This window comes from Struthio camelus, chromosome 21 (genome assembly GCF_040807025.1).
Source record: "Struthio camelus isolate bStrCam1 chromosome 21, bStrCam1.hap1, whole genome shotgun sequence".
Taxonomy (NCBI): domain Eukaryota; kingdom Metazoa; phylum Chordata; class Aves; order Struthioniformes; family Struthionidae; genus Struthio; species Struthio camelus.
Genome location: NC_090962.1, coordinates 10,726,592 through 10,745,885, shown reverse-complemented (window position 1 = coordinate 10,745,885; position 19,294 = coordinate 10,726,592). Strand labels below are relative to the sequence as shown.

The 19,294-nt window shown below is 55.0% G+C and overlaps 1 long non-coding RNA gene across 1 annotated transcript; it reads right to left on the bottom strand.

Annotated features, from left to right (window-relative positions):
- Positions 1-17,347: 17,347 nt before the first annotated feature.
- LOC138061795 (uncharacterized) lies at positions 17,348-18,513 on the bottom strand. Its single transcript, XR_011135706.1, has 4 exons — positions 18,441-18,513; positions 18,097-18,221; positions 17,673-17,798; positions 17,348-17,465 (listed from the first exon to the last, which is right to left on the bottom strand). It is a non-coding gene; the product is annotated as an uncharacterized lncRNA (long non-coding RNA).
- Positions 18,514-19,294: the final 781 nt, after the last annotated feature.

The window sequence follows — 19,294 nt, the reverse complement described above, 5'->3', positions numbered from 1 at the left end:
GGGGGCCACGTCCGGCTGGGCTTGCCCAAGGATGGAGACAGTGCAACCTGCCTGGGAAAGTTGTTCCCATGCCTGCCTACCCCCCTAGTCCTTTTTTTCCTCCCGTTTACCTGGAAGGCTGGGGCAGATAGGGCTGGCAAGGTGAGTGTATTGCGGGGAGCATGGGTGCCCGAGTTGGGCCCCGGAGAGGAGCTGCCTGCAGCTGGGAGCGCAAGTGGTGAGGGAGGGCATGGGAGCGTGTGTGCGCTGTGGGGCCTGGCAGCGAATGCGAAGGCAAAGCTAGTGGCTGTTGCCCTCACAGTGACATTGCAGGCATTCCAAGGCCCACTGTTTGCCTGACTTCCTGTCTTCCTTTTGGTGGGCCCCAAGGCTCTCTGTGTCCTTCCTGGTGCATCCCCGCTGCCCCCATGTGCTTTTCTATGTGCTCAGGCCACTCGGGGTGCCTTTTGGTGCTCCCCAGTAGCCTGAGGACAGCATGTGCCCCCTCAGTGCGCTCGGTGCTGTGTGGGTGCTCTGTGGGGCCGCATTCAGGGCATAGGGATGGCATGGCCAGTCCCCAGCACCCCAGTGAGCAGTAGCACACACAGAAGGATGGGCAGGGTGTGTGTGTGCCGGCCATGCTGACTCCTGCCCTCCCTCGCATTTTCGGCACCGGGGAGGTGGGCACGGCCATGTGGCGTTGCACCAGGGATGGCGTCATGCCCAGGATTCTGTCAGATGTTCACTAACTTAAGGGGGCCTGTAAAGAGCAAGGACTCCCGGTGCAGCACGGCTGCCCCCTTATAAGTGTTTATTGCTTGCTCCTACATGGCAATCTTACAGGCTGCTTTGCTTTGGCCAAGCACTAAACTGTTATCCTTCACTCCCCTTGGGCTCAAAGCTAAGTTGCTGTCTTGTGGCTCCCGATGCCTCGATGCCTTGTCAGTCACGGAGGAATGGCAGTGTGGGCATCCCCTTCTCACCAACTGGTGTCCAGGGGGCAGTCCGGAGCAGGGTCATCACCATATGGGGTGGCATTAAGCTTTCATAATTCTCCCTGTTGTTCCCCCCGAAAGCAGCAGCTTAAACCCCTCCCCAGCTGTGTTTTATCCAACAACTTCCACTCCCTACAACTCCCTTCTCTACTTCTTTATCTCTAATTTCCCCACTGTTTTCCCAGAAGTGGTGAGAGTTTCTGCAGTGCCATGCGGTTTTGCATCACTATGTTCCCCCACGGCTCTGCAGTGAGGTGCCTCAGGCCGGGGACACGCCAGGGGGTTGCCAACTGGAGGTAGGCACCAGCGCATGCTGCTGGCATGGGGGCTGTGCTCTCCAGGAGGCCCCGTCTTGCCTGCAGGCTGTGACATTGTCCACCCTTTGACACTGTTGGAAACCTTTGTGATTTGAAATATGTAGAGCTCAGTTTTGCCCAAACCATTTTTCCAGGATTCATATGCAGGATACATTGGGATGGGAGAGGTGTGTGATGCAGCCTCAGCGTGTCTGAGTTGTGACAGTTGTTGTGTACTGCAGGACAAGATTAGCGTATGAGCACACACCTGTTCGCTCCACACAGAGTGAAATGATGACAACAAACATTATATGTTGTGAAGTAAGCTGCATGTCCCAAGCTTTCCAGAAAACCATGTCCACAGGGACTAATGTGCTTTATATTGTTACAAAGGTCCCCAGGCATTCACCGCTAAGTCTGAATCAGACTCTTATACGATGGTTTATTTCAGCTCGAGCTGGGTGCCTCCAAAGAGGGACCGAGAACAAAGAAATGTGGGGGTGATTATACTCCTTACAGTCTTATTTCCCCGCCTGCCAGTGACAGTCTCTTCCAGGCTTCTTTCCTGAGTGGGTGGTCTCTATCCTTTTGATTGGTTCGTGTCTACATCCCAGGAGAGTTGCTGCTGTTCCTGCTTCACAGTGCCTTATCTTATCTGGAGGTTAACTGAGACCTCTGTCCATTGTGTGCTGTGTCTTTGAGGGCTGATTTGAGCTGGTTCTGCAGTTGTTCTGTCAGCAGTATGCCACAGGTTTGGTTAAAGTTCAAGCTTAGGCCTGCAGGCTTCACTGCTCCAAGCACTGATGCTAAGTTGAATCAAGGTTATGCCAATGGAAATGACAGTGGTTTTCTTACAAACCCCCCATTTGTTTTTCTGGCTGTTCCTCTTCGTAATCTATCCATTTTCCAAGGCGAGCAGCCCGCCTCCGAAATTTGATATACAATGCCAAGGTGAGTGCAAAGCACACGATGCCTAGACAGAGCAGAATCACTACAGGATGCAGCAAACGATTATGGAAGGCAGAAGCGGTGGGAGACCACCCAAACAAAGTTTCCCACCATTGACGTGCCACGTCCTTTTTGACTCTTTCAAGTCTCATTTGAATTTGTTGTGTGTCATGCTCTACGGTCATCAGTGTGCTTTTCCCTGTTTCTTTGACCTTGTGGAGCAATGTCCGCAGTTGGTCATGGTGTAGTACTTCCTTCACTAGATGGAGATTCGTTCCAGTAGGTACTGGTGATCTCACAATTCATGACTCAATGAATAATTTTCCTGGAGTAACTGAGGAGTTGTTACTGGGCTTGGATAATTGCAGCCACGTGCCTTTAGCATTGTGAAGTTACACACGCGCAAATTTAAACTCTTATTGTGATCTAACATTACCCCATGCTTGTTGAATAGTGAGGGCAAAAGCAGTTACCACTTTTTGCTCCTTACTGAATGTAAACTTAGGCATTTGCCACCCAGCTTGATATTTCCGGTCCGATACGGCACTCTTTTCCCATATTAATGTTTGGATTTCTGCTGGAAGCATACCATTCTCCCCTTCCCTTATTCCTGAGGCAGCTATTGTTTGTAGCCAAAGTTGGGCTTGAATGCAGCTAAGGGCAAGTGAGGTGTTTCCTTGAAGTACCCCTAACGTGTCTATTGTTAATCGGTGGTCTTGCTCATTAATCTCCTCCCTCCGAGGTAACAGGTCTGGTATCAGCCATTGTACTTTCCCTGCTGCGGTCAACGATGATGGCAACGGATGTTGCAGCTTAAACAAATCTGTTGTGGGTGCGCCCGATTTATTCATCAGCACTTCTGCATCGATACCATTTAATACACCTAGGCCAGTCCCCATCAGGCCCGTGATGTGTCGTTTTCTTAGGTTTTGTTCCCTGCTGTTTAACCATGTCTCCCATGCAACGTATACGTTTTGCAAGAAAGGCGCGCGTTGGGGCTTGAGCCCTGTGATGTTTACTTGCAAGCTGAGTTCTACTTGTTTGAAGGACCAAGTTGGATTAAGCAGCACGGTTTGTTGACCTCCTTTCTTCATCACGTACGGTCCTATTAGATATGTCCAAAGTTTTAGTTTAGGGGTGGGAGGTTGAGTAGGGGGAGTAATGCTACTAGTGATCGTAGGAGTAGTTAAGTCATGTTTTACCTGACACACAATGCGACCGTCCATAGAAATGTCCTCGAGACTCGCATGAGCGTTCACAGGAACCTCTGTACAACATTGTTCAGCATGACAGGTCTTACTACAACAACGGCCCATTTCTTCTTCTCTTTCCAAAGTAACCGTTTTATCAGCAAAACAGCAAAAGATGTGCTTCTCTCTGCGACCCCTTGTCGAGGCTACCATAGTTACCCATGCAGTACGTGTGGCATTCTTGGTAGCAGCCTGTTGCCGTACCTAAGGATCTGTGGTGAGAGCCTCCCAGCGAATTGCTCTCCATCCTTCCATTGCTTCCAAACAACATCCTCTAATGAAGAAGACTCTTCCGATAAGCATTCTGGTGGATTGTGTGTTTTAGCATGCGAATGAGGAGCCCAGGATTGCCGCTCAGCAATTTTAACTGCAGAATAGGAAGACACAAGTACAGTGTACGCTCCTTCCCACTTTGGTTCCCATGTATGCTTTCGGATGTACCTTTAACTTAAAACCTCTGTCCATTTTGAGGTTAGGTTAGGTTAGTTTCTGCACACACCTTTGCTCATTTTGTTTTTGCTGTCCTATTCATTGTGACATTGATCACAGCTGGATACTATTTACTTGGAAACTGCATATCTCTCTGGAGCTGCCCAAGAGTCTTTTTATTTGTGCCGCAACACCTTCAATTCCGCCTTGTCCTTTTTCATGGAGCCATGGTGCCACAGGTAGCAGATATTTCCTAGGCAATACAGGCTTACCTCCGATTGTCCAAATTCCAGTTTTGCCTCGTCCCCCTCCAAGCTGTTCCCACCTCTCCTTTTCTTCCTTGGTACATTTTGTGTCATGTATGTGGGATAGCTGGGACACGTCTGGTCCATCCATCGCAGTGGGGCATAACAAAACATCCCATTGCAAGGCAGCTGCTCGGGCAGCTGAATCAGCAGAATTGTTCCCATTTTCTACGGTGGGCCTACCTTGGCGATGTGCAGGGCAATGAGGAATAGCACTGTGTTTAGGATCTTGAATAGCATCCAGCAGTTTGCGGACTTGTGGGCCATTTGCGATGTTCTTTCCGCCGGAGGTTAAGAACCCTCGCTCTTTCCATAGTGCCCCTACTGCATGACAAACTCCAAAAGCATACTTTGAATCAGTATAAATATTAACAGTTTTACCTGTAGAAAGTCTTGCTGCTCTTGCCAAAGCAACCAGTTCGGCCCCTCATGCGCTCGTAGTAGGTTTTAGGGGCCGAGCTGCCAGTATGTCGAAATCAGATCCTACTGCGTAGCCACTTTGCCGCTTGCCCTCATGATAAGAGGAAGATCCATCTACGTCCAAAACTAAATCTGGGTTTGGGAAGGGAGTCTGTTGTAAGTCTTGGCGAGGTTTTTCCACAAGTTGCATTACCCTAGTGCACTCACGGTAACGTTTTTCTCCGTTGCTGGGCAAGGGAAGCAGGGTAGCTGGATTCAATGTATTACAATGTTGTATAGTCACATTGTCCATCATTAAGAGAAGTAGTTCATATTTATGTGCTCGCTGTGGAGCTGGAACGTGAGACACAAAATTCTTCAATAACATTTCCACTTTGTGTGGGACGTGTGCTGTCAGAGGGTGTCCCAGAAGCATGGTTGGACATGTCTCAACAATGATTGCTGCAGCAGCCACCGCACGGATACGTCCAGGAGTCCCCAAAAGGATGGCATCCACTTGTACTAACTAATATGTGGCTGGTTTGGGTTGGGGACGTAGCATTGGAGTCAGCACTCCCCTGGCAACCCCTTGTTCCTGAATGTACAGCTGGGAAGGTTTTTTTATAATCAGGGAGCCCTAGAGCCAGCGCTTTCCTTAATGCCTCCTTAATTTTTTTCAATGCCAAATCTCTCTGAGGTGTCCACTTTACAGGTTCTCAGGTGCACCCCTCTGAGTGTGCACTGCAGAAAGATTCCAGGATTGCTGTAGAGATGCAGGAAATGCAAAATCAACCACCGGTGAGGGGACACTGCGAGCGGTTCAGGAGATGCAAGCATTGAGGAGAGACATGAAGTCAAGTTGCTGTTGTTAGTGCTTTGTCCAGGCTCCTGCCAAGGTTTCTTAGGAAGGCAGAGATGCCCCACACGCTCGTGGCCGCAGTCACTTTGCATGGGGCGTTCTCCTGCACCTGGAGACACTGGCATTAAGACACGTGTTTGGTGAAAGTCCCTCATGTCATGTCGTGTCGTGCAAGAGATGCCAGAGTCCTGCTGCTTTTCCGTAGTGGGAAAGAGTCTGATTGTGGGGGCCCAGTCCGACAAGCAGCTGTGCACAGACACACTCTTGCCTTGCCTCGTAGCCGAGCTGACTGAGCCCAGTTGCCCTGGGGCCCCGTGCATGTGTGCGCATGATGGTGCTTGGTGGCAGTGCTGCCGCCTCGGTGGTGCAGGACCTTTTGGGAGCGTGGCCTTTGTGAAGGTCTGGCCCAGGTTAGTCCCTCCCTTCTTGTGCGTTCCTCTCTCGCTGTGGCTCCAAAGACACTACCTCTCCACTGAGGAAGACAGAACTAACTGTGAACTAAGACTCCTGTAACTGCCCTAAGACTACTGGAACTGTGACTAACTACACACTAAGACTACTGTAACCAACGCGAAGCTACCTAGCCTAATGCTACCCTATACCGTGAACTACCCTACAGGAAGGAAGAAGAAGAACTCAGAAGAATAACTAAGACTAATACCTATAACGAATAACTGTAATGCTACTAGGAACAGAAGTAATAACTCTACCTAATGATAGTAATGAGAAGAACTGTGCCCTACACATAGAATATTCACTGTGAACTAAGAATCCTCTAGCTAACTGTAACTAACTGTCAACAACTACACACTAAAAATAGACTAACCAACCCTACACTAAGAAATACTACTACTAAGAACCTTAATGCTCCTAGAGTAACCCTAATGCTAAATGCTATAATACTCCTACTCCTAAAAAAATCTATCCTATAACCTAACCTGTAGCCTAAACAGAGCTGTGGCAGGGTGGTGGGAGCTGTTCCTGGGCGCTGTCTCTGTCCCGCAGTAGAGGTGGAGGGGAGTCGTGAGATGTGTCCCCGCGGTGGGCCCTGTCACTGCCGGGCAGATGTTGGTGTCCGGCAGCCCAGGGCAGGCCAGGAGGCGATGGCGGCCCGGTGATCCTCGGCGTGCCCCGGCTGGTGGGCTCAGCTGCCCCTGGCTGGGTGCTGGCAGCAGCCTGGTGTTGCTGGGGGGGCAGTGCCGCAGCTGGTGGTCAGCGGGGTGCCTCCTGCCGGGCTAGCACCTCCTCCTCCTCTTTGGTCCCTGCGGCAGGTCCACGAGGCACAGGGCGAGCTGCCCCTCTGTGGGGTCCACCTCCATGGGCTCCTCCTCCTCCTCCTCCACGGGCTCCGAGGCGGCTGGGGCACTCTGGAGGAGGGCGGCGCGGCGGTCCCAGACGGTGGCACCCACCTTCCTCTTTATGTGCAGCGCCACCTTCCTCCTGGCCCACAGTCGCTCCGGCTGGCTCATGGCAGGCAGGAGTGGAGAGCGCGATCCCGGGTCGTGTCCCACCACCGGCCTCTTGACAGCTCTGGGACAGTGGCGCTGAGGTCACTGTTGACACGGGGAGGCCGTGGTGACGGCACACCTGACCCGCTCCCCAGTTGCGGGGGCCCTACCTGGCTGTGCCCCGCAGGGGGATGGTGGGGGCTGGAGGGTGCCCCCGTGGGCAGGGGACCATGGGGCTGCAGGCTGCTCTCCTTGGCCTCCTTTGCGTGGGCCCTCGAGCTTACTTGTGGGAAGAGCTGCTCTTGCGCCAGGGAGGTGGTCTTGGCCTCCCCGCGGGGGCTGTGTGCTCCAGCCCCTTCGCGGCCTGGGCCCCCTCTGCCAGAGTCGCTCCCGGGTGTCCCTGCGTGTGCTGGAGCGCTGGGGAGCCCCTGCTGGGACCAAGCCCTGCTGGCACGGTCTCCTCAGTGCCCAGCAGAGGGGCAGCCCCACTGCCCTCGACCTGCTGGCTGCACGCCCAGGCCACCCGGGAGGTGGCTCTCCTTCCTGCAGGGCGTTTTCCCACCACTCTTTCTTCTGACTTCCCCTTCCCACCAGCTTCTTGGGAATGGTTCCGGGCAGCACAAGACTTTCCTTCCCTTCATGACTGCTCAGCCTCTTCGGGAACCTCCCCTGTCGGATGCTGCCTGTTCTGCAGGAAACCCTTGGAGCTGTTAAAACACCAGTTGTTGTCAGGAGCAGCTTTTCAGGAGCAGCAGGAGTGTTCCGGAGGAGGAAAGGCAGGCCCTCCCTGGCTGTCTTTGCTGCCGAGTTTGTAGCCATCTGGTGCAGCACTGCAGCTGGGTGAGCGGTCTCATGCCAGCTCACGTTCGCCAAGGATGCTGCTGCTGCGTGACCACAGGCAGAGCCTGAGTTCCTCCAGCTTGTTTCCAGGCTGTGTGCATTGGAGTGCAGAGACTTGTGGCAGGTGTGCTTTTGCCCTCTTTGGTCCTTCCCTCGCATTTATTGCTATGGCCTGACGTAGCAGTTGTGAAAGACCAGGGCCTGTGCTTGCCATGCCTGTGTGGTTCCCCCGGCCAGTGTAGACAACCTCTCTGGGAGCAGGGGGTGGTCTTCTTGTCTGGCAGCATGAAGAGCCGGCTGCTCTGCACAGGAGCCAGGATGCAGAGTGGTACGGCTGGGTGCAGATCAGGGCCCCGAGAGGGTGGTCAGGTCAGACAGAGTGCAGGGCTCAGCCAGCAAGCCTGTAGTGACGAGGCAGGTGTGAAGGCAGGCCAGGAAGCCCAGCGAGCAGGTGCTGCTCCAGGTCAGGCTCGCAGAGGCAGAAGACGTGGCACAGACAGAGGTGCTGCACAACTGCAGCAGAGCGCAGGCCGGGGCCAGCAGTAATGCACTCACTGCAGTACTCACTCGTGTGCAAAGCACATGCACTCACTGTTGGCATGGAATTGACCACTGTTACATGCACTTTGGGGTTGGGCATGGCTTTCCTGGGGTTTTTCGGGAGCCTTCCAGGGTGAGGTAACCATGACCAGAAACTTGTGGGCAGCCTTGTGGCCAGTGTACTGCCGGTGGTGCAAAAGTCAGGTTTCTTGACTCCAGGCCTGTTCCCTGGGGCCCACAAGGGATTGGCTTCCTGGAAGAGCTCTGCAGTTTCCATGTGTGGTGAGCGTGTAGGGGACGGCGGGGCTGGGCCAGCCCTGGAGGAGCTGTCCTGCAGGGGAGCCTCTGCTGGGAAAGGCTCCTGCCTGGGAGCTGCTGCTGCTGGGCCCAGCTCTGCTGGTAGGGGGGGAGCGACCTGTGTGACTGTCTGGAAGGGGATTGGACACGACAGCAGCTGTACAGTGAAGGCAGATCTCAGGGGAAGGGGCCGGGAAGGGAGCTGCCGTCAGCCCCTGTGGCTCTCGTGTCCTCTTCCTGCTGCAGAATGGCAGGAAGCAGCTCTGCCCCGGTGTGCGGCAAGGAGGTGTTTAACCGAATGCTTTCTGTCCAGAGGAGAAGGAAAGAGAAAGAGAAAGAGCTTTCATTGAGGAGAGAAGGTATTGATGATGAATTGTGAAGGCAGTGGGCTGAGGGTGTGCAGAGGAGAGAAGTGGAGTTTGCACCTGTGGGCTGCAGCTTAGGAAAGAGCGGGCATGTTGGGTGGGAGCTGGGTTGAGTTGTCTGTGGAGATGAGCATGGCTGAGGAAGCCAGCGGGCTCACAGTGACGATGGTCACTTTAGGGTGGAGCAGCCTTGGCTTGCTATCTGTTAGAGAGCAGTGGTGTGAGGTGTGCAGGGGTAAAGCAGCCCCTGGGAGGAGGGTGGCCTTGTGGAAGGTGGCAGCAATGCCAGCTTGTGTCTCTGCCTGCCTACAAGAGCAGTGTTGCTTGCGAGCAGGGTGAGCAAAGGCCCCAACAGGCTCTGTGCTCATGCTTCCTTCTTCCACCCTTCCTCCCGCCCCCTCCCATATAAGAGCAGTCTGGACACAAGGGCAAAAGCCCTCCCAGCAGCCACAGGGTGTGGAAGTCCTGATGCGGACTTCCTGAGCACGGGAACCAGAAAAGGCTTCATCCTTCAGCCACTGAAGCCCAGGAAGATGGCATTACCTCTCATGTCGGGGGGTGGGCAGTGTGCCCTGAGGCATCGGTTAAAAATGAGCAGAGCTCGTGTCCCACCTCAAAGGGCAGGCACCCTGGCTGGGGGGTGTCCTGGAGCTCGAGGCAGGCGTCAGGACCATGTGCCCGCAGCACAGCAGATTGCTCTTTGGGTCCCGTAGTTTTCACTGACAGTCTCCCATCATGGGAATGAGCACTTGAACTGCAAAGACAAGTCACCCGTCCCCGCTCAGGGGGATGTCCCGGTGCCAGCCAAGTCAAGACAAGCAGGACAGCAGAGACTTTGCATAGAGCTCCCTGGGTTTCTTTCTGTGGGTGGACTGACTTGCCCTGATCCTGTGCCTGCTCAGTGGGACTGCGGATAGCACCACAGAACTGGAGAAAAAGACTTACTGGCTGTAATAGTCCAGAAGGACACCTGTGGCAAGCTTCATTAGCCACCCAGAAGTGTTCTCTAGCACTTTCCTTGTACCTCAGCTCAACTCATGGCCTCTCGGAAAGGGGGAGGAGAGCTTTGCAGCTTCACAGCAGGCCAAGAAAGAGGTGCTGAGAAGCAAAGGCGAGAAGAGAAAGTCACCTCAAAGCAAGGTTGCCTTCAGAGAAAACATCTTGCTTACAGCTTCTGTGGTCCCCTCGGAGAGCTTCAAGGGCAGGGACCGTGCTGCTGTGGCGGAGGTAGTGTTGGAGGTATGGGAAAAAAGGAGCCTAGGGTATTAGTCAGTCTTTCACATGTCCAGTTAACAATGAACAAGGCCTTGAAGGAAGGAGCAAGACAACACTATAAGGCAAGCAGATCAGGAAGCTCCCAAATAAACCTGAAGAGAACAAAAACAGTTGATAAAACAGGAGAGACCTACTTGAACTGCGGGTGAACTATCCTAATTGGCATAATAAAAAACCCACCCACAAGCAGGGAAGCCCCCTGCTGATCAAAGCCCCTTCCCCATAGAGCATGCGCAGGAGAAAAAGAGGATGCTGTGACTTCAAATGAAGATGAGACCTAACAGAAGCAATAAGAGTAAGGATGACTTCATGTAGTTGTAAACTATGCTGCTAACTGTTGCTTAAACTGTTGTAAAGTGTAAGCTGTGTAGCAATCAGGTGTGCTAGCTTTGTGGAATTACCACCTAGCACCCACCTCTGCGCGGAAATGAATTAAACAAATATCGTGACTCTGTGTGTTTTCGGCTCATTGCACACCGGGTGAAAGAACCCTTCTTTGGGACAACAGTAGTCGTGTCAAGTGTGAGACATCAGAGCAGCTCTTTGCGCTCCTGCCTTAGGTATCAGCACTTAAAACCACCAGTGAATTCCCGCTAGCAGTCAGTAGGCATAGCAGCGCGGGAGTTCCCCCTGCCCCATGGTGCTGGACGCATTTTGTTGCCCTTCGCCTTCTCTTTCCCCTCTAATATCGTCACTAATGACCTGGATGATGGGCTTGAAGGCATCCTCAGCAAGTTTGCAGGTGACACAAAACTGAGAGGCGTTGCTGATATACCGGGAGGCTGGGCTGCCATTCGGAGGCCCCTTGGCAGACTGGAGAAGTGCACCAAGAAGAACCTCATGACGTTCAACAAAGGGAAGTGCAAAGTGCTCTGGCTGGGCAGGATTAGTCCCCTGGACCAGTACAGGCAGGGGGCTGACCTGCTGTCTGGACACAGTCCTGGGCAACCTGCTCTAGGAGACCCTAGTTGAGCCGGGGGGGTTGGACCAGGTGATGTACCTCCAACCTCAGCTAGTCTACGCTAGTCTTGTGCTATCCTCCCTAACCTGCCAGCGATGTGAGTCAAGGTGGATTTCCCTCTACCCTTTGCTGGGCGGAGGGGAGGAATGGGCTTTACTCTGCCTTGCAGGTAGCTCTGATTAGCACCGAGGGAGCACTGCAGGCAGCCTGGGGGTTTTTCCGGCTGCTCCCATTTCCTCGCCAGAGGGCAGTGCCTGCTGGAGCCGACTGCAGGCGGTTTTGTCCTCCCACCACTTTTGCTGCAGTCATTTCTAATGGAAAGTGGCTCTGCTTGTTGGGATGGTTCTGAGTTCAGCGCAGTGGGCGTGCTGCAGGCCTGCTCTACAGCTGTGCCAGGCTGAAGGCAGAGCTGAAGCGAGAGCTCTGTTCCCAGCTGCTTGGCCTGGGCAGCTCGGGGCACGTGCAGGAGTGATGCCGGAGCCCAAAGGGTCTGTACAAACAGAAAGGGAGGCACCACGTGGGTGCTGTCACCTCCAGGAATGACTTTTTCTCCATGGTGCCTTTGAATGAGAAGGCGTACAGCAAGCATAGAGCCTGAACTAGGCCCCTAAATGCTTTTTGTGCTAAACCTGTCAGCTTCCTGAGGTTACCCAAGAGAAAGCTGACAGCTGAAGAGATTTGTAAAAGGATTTTTGAGAGCAGGTAGCGCTTCAGCTGTGCTGGAAAGACAAACAGGTCCATGTCTTTTTTTCCTCCCCCCCTCTCCCCACTGGGGAGCCCGGCAGTGGACACAGCACTCCAGGGGTGGCCTCCCCAGGGCTGAGTCCAGGGGAAGGGTTACCTCCCTCGAGTGGCTGGCAATGCCCCACCCCATTTGCACAGACACATGTGCGCGCACACACAGAGGCAAAAATGCACATGTGTGCACACACATGCACATTCACATGCTCATATGCACACACATGCACGCAAACACACATACACACACACGCGCAAACATGCATGCACACAGCCGTGCATGCAAAGGATCAAGCACACGTGCACACACAAGCACCTACACATGCACACATGCACACACATGGACATTCATGCACACACATGTACACACTCATGGACACTCACATGCACACAGACATACTACACACACAGAAGCACTCCCACAGACTTTTTTTTTTTCTTTAACTGAGGAGCCCAGCAGTGGACACAGCACTCCAGGGGTGGCCTCCCCATGGCTGGTCAAGAGGAAGGATCACCTCCCTTGACTTGCTGGTAATGCTCTTCCTTATGCAGCCCTGACACATACACTTGTGCACACACATGCAAAGATGCACACACATGCAGTAGTGTGCAGACTCACATGCACATCCACGTGCACACACCCATGAGTGAACACACGCACAGATGCTTGGAAGCAGAGGTGCATGCACATGCACACGCAGACATACACACACATGCAAATTCACATGCACATGTACACAGAGATACATATGCACATGTATGCCCATGCCCACACATACGCACTCACACACATGCACATGCAAACCAAGGGCAAACACATGCGCACACACAGGAACACACAGGAGCAAATGCACACATGCACACAAATTCACACATGTACACACATATGTGCAGTCATGTGCGCAAACAGGCATGCACCTGCAGGCACAAACACACGTACATACATGCCAAAACACACATGCACACAAGTGTACATACACATGTGCATGCACGTACACACCCATGCCTACAAGTGTGCGTGCATGTGTTTGTGCGTGTGTGTGTGCATGCATGCATGTGTGTGCGTGTGTGTGCGCGTGTCCGTCCCTGCGGTGCCTCCTGGCAGCCGCCTGCAGGACTGGCTCTGGCTGCGGCAGCAGCCAAGGGTGCCACCTCCTGCCCGCTCTGCAGAGCTGGTAGCGCAGCGCTTGTGGGCTGCAGGTGCACGTTGACCGCTCTGGATGGAGGCGGGTTGGGTAGCCAGGGAAGAGGCCGAGGGGCTGGTGTCCTTCTTCAAGCCTCCAAGGGCTGGGAGAGAGCAGAGATGAACCCCTGACCCTGTGAGCCCCCAGCCTCCCCTCCGCACAGGGCCAGGCTCGCCCAGCTCACCGAGGGCCAGGAGGGAGCTGGCGGGGAGGAGGGGGCAGCAGGACCAGATGGATATTGCTCATCAGGAATGCCCCAAATGTCCCTGGAATACCCTCCTCCACCCATGCACACGCATGCATGCTCATGCACATGCATGCACACACAGACACATGGGGGGCACAGCCCCCTCGCCTGGGGCATGGCAGGAATTGTTGCTCACTGCTGGGTCTTTCCCCTTCCCCACCAGCCCTGGGTGACACCTTGCTGCCCTCACTCACCTTTGCAGATATCCTGCAGGTTGTCCTGGCTCTGGTCCTTCCTGTGCCACGCAACCAGCCCGAGGCACACACAGTCCTTCACAAATCCCCCTCCCCAGCCTGTCCTCAGCAGCACAGCTTCCCCCACCCGGTCCTGCTGGCCGGCCACAACGCCCTCCTCCTTCCCTTCAGGCAGAGCTCAGCCCTTGGGTTCAGCCTCCCCCTCCCCAACCCCGAGGGTCCATGGGAGCAGGCAGGGCTCGGAGAGGGTGAGGTGGTGTCATGCGGTACCCAAGACCTGCCATCTGGCTGTCAGGGCTCCCAGGTATGACTGGAGAAGCCCTGTGTCCCAAGTAGGGGGTGGGTATTGTGGGTGGCTGGAGAGACCTGCCAGGGGAGAAGCATTGCCCTGGGGAGACCCTGAAAAGCCCGAGACCCAGAGCTGAGAAATGGCTTGCCCCAGATTCACTCAGTAGCAAAGCTGCTCAAAAGCTATAGGAAATGGGAAAACTGCCCCAGATTTGCCCTCCTGGCCTAGCTCATGGCCTAATAATCCAGATGGGACCAGAAGCCCTCAAGACAATGTATGTGAAGGGTGTGTTTACTCTTCTCTCCCTTCTTCATCTCTATCTTAAGCACCACAGGCTGAGAAACCTTGCAGAGAATCTGAAAAAACAAAGAGCCTCGTTTGATGCCTGCAGGAGGACAGCCCTGTGCTGTCCTGCCCCACATTTCCCTACAGGGAGCACATTCCACTTCTACAAAATGAGTGACCCACACTCAAATGCAGCGTTGAGGCTCAGCTATGCATCTCAGCCCGTGGCTGCACTTTGGGCTGTTGCGTCCCATGTGACTTTGATGCCATCTTTGAAAAAGGCCAAAGCCTAGAGTGAACGCTCCCCCCTCAACCCCCAGCTTCCTGCAAAAGGTTGCCCAGTGCAAAGGCTTGTCAGTGCAGGGCGGGTAGAAGCAGCTTTGACAGTGGCCCACTGTGGGGGACAAAATGGAACGAGGACTCCTGGGGCTTGGTGCTGGGGCTGCCCTGCACCCAGAGGCTCCTGAGGGCCCGGCTCCACCCCTTCATGGGGTGGCAGCCCAGGGCCAACTGTGCCTGGAAGCAGGTCCCCCTTTGGGAAGTGTCTCTGGAAGGGATGGGGCCCTGCCTCCCCAAGGCTGGCATGTCCTGGAGCTCCCACAGGTGCCTCCAGTGCCTGCCAGAAATGCCTGTGTTGGAAATGAATCCTTTGCCTTTTAAAAAATCCAAGTTGGCTTCTCATTTGGGAGAACCTCTGTTTCTTCCCACTGGATTGTCTTCTGACTCCAGTGGGCAGATGATGTTTTGGCTTGGAGGTGGCATCCCTTGCAGGGGTCAGAGAGGCACTGCATCCTTCCCAGGCCCCTGTTTCCGCTCCGGAGCTCCTCTGGGCTCAGACTAAGGCTGGCAGCCTGAAAATGGGGCAAAGTCCAGCTTGGGAGTGAGGGCAGTGGTCTTTTGGAGGGTTAGCCTATGCCTGCCTCTGTCATCCCCTGGGTTAGGAGCTTGCTGAGAGGTCATGAGGTGGCTGATGTGGGGCCTGACACATCTCTCCTTGCTTTTTAGAGCCTGTTGCTATTTGGGACATGGTGTCCAGTGACATGCTGGAAGAGCTGCTGCTGAGCAAGGTTGGCTGGTGTCGTGGTCCCCCTTGCCCTGCAGGGTTTGAGTTGTGCCGAGAGCCCTGGGTGCCAGGATACTGCTGGTTGTGCTTGGCACCTGACCTGGTTGTTTGTTGTGAGGTCACTTCTGGCAAGTACCTAACAGGCAAGCTGGAGGCACATGGCTGTGGTCCATGGTTGTGGGGTGACTCCTTTGTCTGCACGTTGCAGGCCAACCTCAGGCTCTGGCAGGTGAACATGCTTGTGACGTTACTTCTTTCTCCACAGCTGCTAGGCCAGAAACAAACTTAGGCCGCGAGGAGGCACGTGGCTTGGCTGTTAGATGTGAGGGACCTTCTGTGGGAGTACCTGAAGGCCCATGAGGAAGCACATGGCTGGGGCAGGTGCTTGTGAGGTCACTTCTGGCTCAGCCAGCCCTGACAGCCAGCAGCAGACCCAGGGGTTTGATACAGGCTGTGAGGTGACTTCTTTCTCTTGAGCTGATAGGACAACAGCAGGCTCTTGGTGATGTAGGTTCTTGTGAAGTCACCCCCGTTTCTGCTGCTGATAGGCTAGAACCAGGTTCATGGCTTCACTGCTGATTGTGAGGTCGCTTCTGGCTGAGTACCTGATAGGCCAGCAGCAGGTACAAGGCCAGCAAAGTGAGGGTAACTTGACTTCAATCCGAGCAGCTCATTGCAGGAACAGAAGCAGAACAGCTTGTGGTGAAACTGCTTCTGAGGTGCTTCCTGCTGCTGAAGACGATAGGCTAGAAACAACCGCATGGGAGCACGTCACCGTGACATCCAGCAGTTGCTTCTTTCCCCTCCAGAGGAAGCGTACGTGTGCGCTGCAGAGTGAGGGACCAGGGGCTATTGAAAAAATGCTGCCGTGTCAGGGGTTGCCAAATCCCACAGCCCAGCGGAGGCGAGGCTGATACTGCTCCATGGCCAGCCGGTAGCGACACAGTGCCTGTGTTCCCAGTAGGCACACGTGCATGCACGCACACAGGGCATGGTACATGCATAACGGCCAGCCACACAGGTCAGCATGGGCAAACACAGCACTCATGCACGCACAAACTGCCCCAGCGGCCTCATCCTGCTCCCCTCGCTGGCGGGTCAGTATGAAGCCTGTGAGTGGAAAACATACACGTATATATTATGGATCCCTCCAGAAGCTGGGCTTAGACACTCCATCTGTGCTGTAGCTGGCCCTGGATGCCCTCTTTTCCTGGTTGCCTCACGCACAGCCACACGCACACTCACGGATGGGTGTCTCCGCTTGCTGGTCCACTCTTCTGACCTTGCCCGTAGGCGACCTCCAGGCTCCTGATCTCTCCACTTGCTGTCCCAGACCCTCGAGTGCCTCCAGCAGCCAACTCTCTGACCCTCCTGCTCGCTGCAGGGTGCAGCCTACACTCACGGTCACTCCAAGATTTGTCTCCCAAGCCTCTTTCTCTACTCGCCAGCTAGTCTGGCCTGGTGTCTGCTAGCGAGGGGGCACACTGCCATGCACACCCCCGCAGGGTGCAGGCGCTCTGCTCTCTCCAGTTGCTGGCACGGCAGATACACAGGCCCCAGTGACTCTGGCCTCTTCTCCATGGCTAGCACTCAGCCCTCCCTGCACAGATGTGCACACAGGAGAGAGAACCCCCCACACCCGGGAAAGAGCTAGAAATGGAGGTGAATAATGGCTGGAAATGGAAGTGAGAGAGGACAGGTGGCAGGCGGCAGCAGTGTGGAGGATCAGCCTGTGCCAAGGAGGGTGAGAGGCCCACTCACATGACCAGTGCCTGGCCAGCAAAGCCCACCCCAGCTGCCTCACCAGCTCTGCAAGCATGTCCAGGCTGAGCTAAGCTGCTTGCTACTCCCAGCTACCTATTGCATGGGTCTAGCAGGGATAGGAAATAGATGGATCTTCTTCCAGTTTAGGAGGCAACCTCCCCTCTCTCCCGCCCCCCTCCCATATAAGAGCACTCTGGACACAAGAGTAAAAGCCATCCCAGCAGCAGAGGGGTGTGGAGGTCCCAGGTGACCCCGTTGGCAGCCAGAGGCAACCTATGGTGTCGCAAGGGACTAGCTCTGGTGTTGTGGGTGGGTGTCTAGCTTGGTGTCTACAGATGTTATTCCCTTCTGTCCGTAAAAATCACTCTGGCATTGCACACAGGGTTCAGAGCAACACCTCCCTTTTTATTCCCTGCAGATAAAACCATCTCAGGCAGAGGCTGGTCTCCCCTTCACACAGCAGCAGTTGCTAGTGATTTCTCCTCCGGGGCTGCAAAGGCATCTTCCCGCCCATGCTAGGGAGGCCAAAGGAGAGGTGTTCAGTGTTAGGTGTAGGCACGTCCCCTTGGGTGTCAGGGTGCCTGGTTCACGGCCAAGCTCAAACGTGCCCCATCTCAGCGCTGGTGGTGCCAGTGACAGCCCCGGTGTCCCCAGGGCTGCTGGCCGGGGAAGGCAGGGCAGCACAGGCAGGAAAAGCCCCAGACCTGCTCAGACATAAGCACCAGAGCAGCTGCTCCTCGCTGTGAGCCTTGCAGGGGTTTTGCTCTCCCCTGTTCTTTGGCTCCTGCCACCAGGCTTTAGCCACCTCTAGCCGACGGTGGCTCTGCCTTGCTGGCAGGGACTTGTGGCTGCAACGGCAGGGACAAGGTCACTCTCAGCCCTGCTGAGACCCTTTGTGCCCAGCCCAGCCCAGCTCTGCGCCCCCACAGTCCCACCTGCACCCCCAGTCCTCAACTCAGGCCAAGCCCAAAGCAGTCGCTTGGGGCTCTGGAGAGGAACTCGGAATCAAGGGCTAATGTGGGGCATTCCCTGGCCAGGAGAAATCAGAGGATGTCCTATGCAGCCCCACAGCTCCGCGTCTTTGACCCGCTCCTGGATCCCCAGTGTTAAGCTGCGCCTGTCCACGCTGGGGCTGTGCACACTTACTGCTGGAGGGAGAGCTGCGCCGGTTTACGCTTTGGCTCCTTTCCCCATGCCTCTTTCCTCTCCTGGAGCTCTCTGTCATACTGCCTTCTCCTGACGGAGGCTGGAGGAGTGGGGCAGTAGGATCTCTGAAAGGCAAGAGAGAGGCTTATCAAGCAGTGGGTAAATGCATGGGTCTGTGTCCTACAACAGCAAGGCCATGGGGGACACTCGGCAGGGACAAGGCAGCCGCAGCACGGACATCAGGAGAATGAACGCAGCACATCCCCGTGGAGATGCCAGTGTTCAACCAGGGGCTGGCTATGCTTCCCAGGTGGCGGAGGTTTTCTTCTGTCCAAAGTTCTTACCAGGGACTCTCTGCTTTCTTCTGTAGTCTTCTTTTTCTCTGTTTTAGAAATATTGGCTTCCAGTGGAGCTCGGTGTCTCCTCTGTTGCACAAGGGAGAAAAGTGTGTGTAGTAGCTTGAGGTGCCACTGAAGGAAGTATCCCTCCCTGCACAGCATGCAAGGCACCCAGGCACTCTGCAGCCTTTCTCAGCATACTCAGTCCTCGCCTGCTCTTCCCGAGCACGGGAACCAGAAAGGCTTCATCCTTCAGCCACTGAAGCCCAGGAAGATGGCATTACCTCTCATGTCGGGGGGTGGGCAGTGTGCCCTGAGGCATCGGTTAAAAATGAGCAGAGCTCGTGTCCCACCTCAAAGGGCAGGCACCCTGGCTGGGGGGTGTCCTGGAGCTCGAGGCAGGCGTCAGGACCATGTGTCCGCAGCACAGCAGATTGCTCTTTGGGTCCCATAGTTTTCACTGACAAAATCTCCCATCATGGGAATGAGCAGGTGAGCTGCAAAGACAAGTCACCTGCCCCACGCCTGGGAGGCAACAGTACAACAATGCCGAGGAGACCAGACCAGCACACCTCCAGTGGTGCCTGGGAGAGGGAAAGGTGGTTCCTTGGAGCAGCTGAAAACGCTTCCAGTACCTGGGCATTGAGGGCAGCTGTCTTTGCCCGGCAGGCCAGGTGCTCTGCCCACTCGGCCCTTTCTTGCCTCGCCAGCTCTTCCCGCCGCGCTGCCTGGAGGCGTCGTTCCTCCTGCTGCATGCAGAGGTAGCAGACTTCCTGGAGGGCAGAGACAAGCAAAGCAGGCAGCAGGAATTGCAGCCGCTGGCAGTTTTCCTGCCCCTTGCCCTCAGCCTTGCTCACAGC